The 7,124-nt window shown below is 38.3% G+C and overlaps 1 protein-coding gene across 1 annotated transcript in view; it reads left to right on the top strand.

Moving 5' to 3' along the window:
- Positions 1-5,089: 5,089 nt before the first annotated feature.
- LOC147689491 (uncharacterized) overlaps positions 5,090-7,124 on the top strand; it is a 32,355-nt gene continuing 30,320 nt past the window's right edge. The window contains exon 1 of the mRNA XM_086939931.1: positions 5,090-5,194. The gene's annotated coding sequence lies outside the window, so the exon portion shown is untranslated. The remainder of the gene's footprint in view (positions 5,195-7,124) is intronic.

Genomic DNA, 7,124 nt, shown 5'->3' with positions numbered 1-7,124 from the left:
TTAAGAGTTACCACTTTATTCCAATCAAGATGGCTTCAGGTGTGCCATACCTTTGTAATAAGTAGGACTGTTAGCGCTCTAGTTGTTCTTTAGAACACTCTGGGACATTCTTTCATTGGGCTATACGTGGGCTACATCTGGGTGATATTTGGGCTACATTTGGGCTCTTTTGTCTCTGGTGGCCATTTTGGGAGACTGCATGTCAGAATTTTTTAATGAAATAGAAGAGGATTTGAAAAGTCACTCAAAATGTGCCCTAATTTTTCTTTCTGCAGCACTAATAATACCTTCTATTGCATAATATACCCCCTCATTTTGTTCCTTTTTAAATTAAATGTTTTAAGAGTTACCACTTTATTCCCATCACGATGGCTCCAGGTGTGCTATACCTTTGTAATAAGTAGGACTGTTAGCGCTCTAGTTGTTCTTTAGAACACTCTGGGACATTCTGTCATTGGGCTATACTTGGGCTACATCTGGGTGATATTTGGGCTACATTTGGGCTCTTTTGTCTCTGGTGGCCATTTTGGGAGACTGCATGTCAGAATGTTTTAATGAAATAGAAAAGGATTTGAGAAGTCACTCAAAATGTGCCCTAATTTTTCATTCTGCAGCACTAATCATACTTTATATGGCAAAATATACCCCCTCATGTTGTTTCTTTTTAAATTAAATGTTTTAAGAGTTACCACTTTATTCCAATCAAGATGGCTTCAGGTGTGCCATACCTTTGTAATAAGTAGGACTGTTAGCGCTCTAGTTGTTCTTTAGAACACTCTGGGACATTCTGTCGTTGGGCTATACTTGGGCTACAGCTGGGTGATATTTGGGCTACATTTGGGCTCTTTTGTCTCTGGTGGCCATTTTGGGAGACTGCATGTCAGAATGTTTTAATGAAATAGAAAAGGATTTGAGAAGTCACTCAAAATGTGCCCTAATTTTTCATTCTGCAGCACTAATCATACTTTCTATGGCAAAATATACCCCCTCATGTTGTTTCTTTTTAAATTAAATGTTTTAAGAGTTACCACTTTATTCCAATCAAGATGGCTTCAGGTGTGCCATACCTTTGTAATAAGTAGGACTGTTAGCGCTCTAGTTGTTCTTTAGAACACTCTAGGAGGCTGCAGTAGAACACAAAGGAATCAACTGACAGTCTCTGTCCTTGTTGGATGTACATGTTTTACTGAGAATGTCAGACTTCATTTTCACATGACTGAGAAAGATAATGTGAATTTACAGAAAATATGCTTTCAGTTTAGCTTATAGATCCCCTTCCAAACCACTGTGGGAAAATCATGAAATATTAGTTTTCTTTCAAACAATATTCATGATATCACAGCAGAAGGTTTTTTCACATGGTAAAATCACCTTAGAACCCACCACAATTCCTAAAACGAGTATGGTACCATCAACAAATGATTTATAATGTAACTAAAGTCCTAAAACCCTCTATTAACTACAATGCTTTTTAATGAGGTGCTATCATGTATATTGGTCCCAAGATGGCTGCCAACACTTCCTGGATGAAGTGCTGACAGCCAATCAGATCAGATGTGTGGTTAGGCTCCGCCCAGATATATATCTTTTTTTGAACCTAAATTACTCAAAATCCACTGGAGCACATATATTGAGACCTAGCAAAGGCACATCGGGCTAACAGTCCCTACAATTTTGCCAAGTTTCGTGCAAATCCATTCTGTCGTTCGAGCTAAAAGTGAGGCCAACCGCCCTATGGAAATTAACATGGGAAAAACGCGTTTTGGGACCCCCCTTTTTTCTCGCCCCCCCCTTGATGAAACCCCCCCAAATTGTCAGGGGCTGGTCAGAAACAAAATGTTCCATTTTCCTGAAAATGTCAGCCAATTCCGTCCACAAACGCCAAAGTTATTAGACATAGAATTTTCAAAAATCCCATAGAGAAAAAATCCTAACTATATATACCTACTGGCGACCGCCAGTAGGTAATATCTATCTATATATATATATATATATATATATATATATATATATATATATATATATATATATATATATATATATTACCTACTGGCGGTCGCCAGTAGGTAGTTATAGTTAGGATAATTTTCAATGTTAAATCTCAACATTCTATTTTGAATAACTTTGGCGCCGGTTGTCGAATCTGCCTGAAATTTTCAGGAAAATGGTCTCATGGCGGTCCGGTCCTTCCCTGAAAGTTTGGGGGGGATTCGTCAAGCGGGGGCTGAGATAAAAGGGGGGTCCCAAAACGCGTTTTCCCCATGTTAATTTCCATAGGGCGGTCGATTTCACTTTTAGCCCGAACGGCTGAATGGATTTCCACCAAACTTGGCAAAATTGTAGGGACTGGTAGCCCGATGTGCCTTTGCTATGTCTCAAGATATGTGCTTCAGTGGATTTTGAGAAATTAACGTTCAAAAAAATATATATATCTATAGGCGCTCTCGGGTGCGCGCACCCGTGAGCGCTCCCGGCGCGACACGCGACTTGCGCGCAGAAAGCTGGTTGGCTCTCAGTTGTCTGTAAACATTCTAAACAGTCCGGAGCGGCCGCCATCTTGTCTATCGGTAAAATCTAGTCATAAGAGGTGGCAAAAACAAAGGGTGGAATTGACCATAAGGGGGCAGGGTAGACCCCCCTGACCCCCTAGGTGTGATATGGGGGCCATTAAAGGGCCCCGCGGGGCCTCAAAAATTTTTTTTTTTTTTCGATTTTCGCGGGGGAAGCGCCTGGTGCGCGCACGGGGGAGCGGGGGAAGCGCCTGGTGCGCGCACGGGGGAGCGTATCGGGGAGGGTACTATGGAAAAATAATCACTTCAAAAATTGTATGTTTATGAATTGTTTTTTTTTTTTATTTGTTTATACTTCATGAATTACATATAAAAAAGAATATTGTCTGATACAATTGATATTATTAAAGATAAATTTATTCCTCTGATTCTTTTTCATAATTTAATAAAATTTCTAACATAATATTGTCCGGAATTTCCTCATAATTATATGTACATGATTCAATTTCTTCCAAACATTCTATAAACTGTTCATCCAAAGAGTCATCCATGAAATCAACTTCTTTTTTTTCATCTTCTGGTTTTTCCACCTTTACTTTGATAGAAGTATCATTTGCCTTATTTTCTCCTTCCATTTTCTTTCTGTAAATTGCATATAAATTAACTATATTAGTAGAGCTAGTATACCAGAGAAGCCTAACTCAATCCATAACTATTACAGAGAAGTCTATGTCTATCTCTAACTATTAAAGAGGGATAGCATATCACTAACAGAATATTTTTTAAGAAATAAACTTAATGTGTACAATATACTTCCATAATTAGAAGTTACCTTAGAGAAATTAGTTGAAGTTGACAGTGAAATTTGTTTTCAAGTGTACTTCAGGAAGCAGTAGTCAAAATGGCTGTGTTTCCCTCTCTTCTTTTATATATATTGTTGTACTTAACCAATCAAACGACAGGAAAAAATCGTAGAAAATGAGAGATACTTTTTAATTGGTTGTAAATTCTAACATTACAAGTGTGTTTTTGTCATGTAATTTACCTCAGGATATTTAGACAGGCCTGTAGCCTAAATGTCTCAATGGAATTTCACCAAATTTGGGCAAATGGTAGGGACTGCTATGTAGTAGGGCGTATTCTATATTTGATGAAAGTGTCTCCATTGGGTTTTCCGTAAATTACTTTCCCACCTTTTTTTATTTTGCGCTTACTAGTGCGCGCTCCAGTACGCGCACGGGCAGCGTAACGGGAGTCATCCATTTTGTGTTTCGGAACAATCGAGACACAAGATGGAGGGTAAACAATGTTCGGAATGGATAGAAGGGGGAACTGTAGAGACTTCTTGACCCTCTAGGTTTTCTGAGGGGGGCTTAGGAGGCTCATAAACGTAAAAAAAAAAAAAAAATTCTTTAATTTTCCACGGGGGGAGCGCCTGGTGCGCGCACCTTTAAGCGTACTCGTACGCGTACTTTGGTGAAAAATAGTGAAAAAAGTTAGAAAAAAATAAACGCTTTGAATGATCAGAGTTAGGGTAGCTCTGAAAAGAGCTTTTGGGTTCTGTGGTTGATTTAGGTACCTACAAGTAGGTTCCAATACACATTCTTAAATTCAGGAGGAATATTCTATTCCCCTCATCTGAGAAGTGCACTCCATCTCCTCTGTAGATGTCTTGCATGTTGTAACGCAAGTTATTATTGTATAATGAACCCATTCCATAGTCTCTCATGTAAGCAGAAACAGATTTATTTACATGTTTCCGTGCTTTCTCAAATTGTGGACCAAATTGGTTGGACCAGTTCCATTTCTGTCTTTGGCATATATTGGAATATACCAAGGCAGTGTGGGGAAAAAGTATCATCAATTGATGAAAGGTGTCCTTTAATAGCATTTCCAGACCTACCCCAGTTAATGTGCCTAGATCGTTTCCACCACAGTGCACAATTATAAGGTCAGGTTCTGGCAGATGCAAAAAGGTTTTCACCAATGGTATCAATTGGTGACATTTTAATCCTCTGTGGCCAATCCACTTGATTTCCACATTTGATAAATCAAGGTTATGAAAATTTCTGCTAGCTGCATACCTTTGAGCCCAGTGGATGTAGCTATGTCCAATAACCCAAACAGAGTACATGATGTGAGAAGGTTCTGGTCCAGTCAGATGAAGTGTGGGAATGAAATGGCAGTTGGAACAGTAGGAGTTCACAAAAAAATAATTGTGGAGTTTCTGTGCTCTTGAATCACTAGCAATGATTGGTGGATTCAGATAGTTGAAAACTGAAAGTTAGGGTGTATGGTTATGTTGTGTGAAAGAAGCAATTTGAATGGTTTAAAAAAAATCACCAAAAGCAAAAATACCCTGTATAGGCTGCTGTATTCACAGGTCAAACATCCTTGCTGAGTTAATTTGCAACATTGTAAGATAAACTTTTGAACCTTAGAGTTCAGTTAGGAGGGAGTTGCTATGGTAACAGATAGAAAGGTTTGAGAGGGGGATGGGTGTTGGTTTGAAAATAGTGAGGGAAGAGTTTTCATTGGTTGAATTAAGGCATATGTGTACAAAGATAGAGATTTTCTATGCCAGTCTTGGTTTCAGTGTATTGAGAGCACACCTTTTCCTCTGCTAAAGAAAAATTGGTGTGTGTGTCTGACACTGTTTTCAATCTCCAAAAGCATTTCTAAAGGTAAGTAATGATTCATTTAATTTAGATAGAGATTTATTTTCTCTATGGAGAATATTTGGAAGCAGATAGTTATGTTTTAGAAGTGAAATTGTATGTTAGTATATAAGTCCTGCGCAGTGTTTTTTACATGTTATTTAAAAATCGATTTTGGGTGCAAATGAATGGTATTTTTATTTGGCCTTTTTTATGATTGCCATGTGCAGTTGATGCATGACTTTAAACATGGGTAATAAGTGATGCACTGGTGGCGCCAGGCTTTTATAAATGAGGCCCTGATTTTGTTTGATGAGATTGAGTGGTTTTAGTTAGGTTCTGTGCAGTGTTTCTTACATGTTATTGAAAAATCGATTTTTGGGTGCAATTGATTGGTATATGTATTTGGCCCTTATTTATGAATGCCATGTGCAGCTGATGCATGACTTTAAACATGGGTAATAAGTGACGCACTGGTGGCGCAAGGCTTTCATAAATAAGGCCCTGACTTTGTTTGATGATATTGAGTGGTTGTACTTAGGTTCTGTGCAGTGTTCCTTACATGTTATTTAAAAATCGATTTTTGGGTGCAATTGATTGGTATATGTATTTGGCCCTTATTTATGAATGCCATGTGCAGCTGATGCATGACTTTAAACATGGGTAATAAGTGACGCACTGGTGGCGCAAGGCTTTCATAAATAAGGCCCTGACTTTGTTTGATGATATTGATTGGTTGTACATAGGTTCTGCGCCGTGTTCCTTACATGTTATTGAAAAATCGATTTTTGGGTGCAATTGATTAGTATATGTATTTTGCCCTAATTTATGATTGCCATGTGCAACTGATGCATGACTTTAAACATGGGTAATAAGTGACGCACTGGTGGCGCAAGGCTTTCATAAATAAGGCCTGACTTTGTTTGATGATATTGAGTGGTTGTACTTAGGTTCTGTGCAGTGTTCCTTACATGTTATTCAAAAATCGATTTTTGGGTGCAATTGATTGGTATATGTATTTGGCCCTTATTTATGATTGCCATGTGCAGCTGATGCATGACTTTAAACATGGGTAATAAGTGACGCACTGGTGGCGCAAGGCTTTCATAAATAAGGCCCTGACTTTGTTTGATGATATTGATTGGTTGTACTTAGGTTCTGCGCCGTGTTCCTTACATGTTATTGAAAAATCGATTTTTGGGTGCAATTGATTAGTATATGTATTTTGCCCTAATTTATGATTGCCATGTGCAACTGATGCATGACTTTAAACATGGGTAATAAGTGACGCACTGGTGGCGCAAGGCTTTCATAAATAAGGCCTGACTTTGTTTGATGATATTGAGTGGTTGTACTTAGGTTCTGTGCAGTGTTCCTTACATGTTATTCAAAAATCGATTTTTGGGTGCAATTGATTGGTATATGTATTTGGCCCTTATTTATGATTGCCATGTGCAGCTGATGCATGACTTTAAACATGGGTAATAAGTGACGCACTGGTGGTGCAAGGCTTTCATAAATAAGGCTCTGACTTTGTTTGATGATATTGATTGGTTGTACATAGGTTCTGCACAGTGCTTCTTACATGTTAAACAAAAATCGATTTTTGGGTGCAATTGATTGGTATATGTATTTGGCCCTTATTTATGAATGCCATGTGCAGCTGATGCATGACTTTAAACATGGGTAATAAGTGACGCACTGGTGGCGCAAGGCTTTCATAAATAAGGCCCTGACTTTGTTTGATGATATTGATTGGTTGTACTTAGGTTCTGCGCCGTGTTTCTTACATGTTATTGAAAAATCGATTTTTGGGTGCAATTGATTAGTATATGTATTTTGCCCTAATTTATGATTGCCATGTGCAACTGATGCATGACTTTAAACATGGGTAATAAGTGACGCACTGGTGGCGCAAGGCTTTCATAAATAAGGCCCTGACTTTGTTTGATGATAT

This window comes from Lissotriton vulgaris, chromosome 10 (genome assembly GCF_964263255.1).
Source record: "Lissotriton vulgaris chromosome 10, aLisVul1.2, whole genome shotgun sequence".
In the NCBI taxonomy this organism is placed as follows: domain Eukaryota; kingdom Metazoa; phylum Chordata; class Amphibia; order Caudata; family Salamandridae; genus Lissotriton; species Lissotriton vulgaris.
Note: the sequence above shows the minus strand (reverse complement) of the source record. Positions and strands in the feature narration are given on the sequence as shown.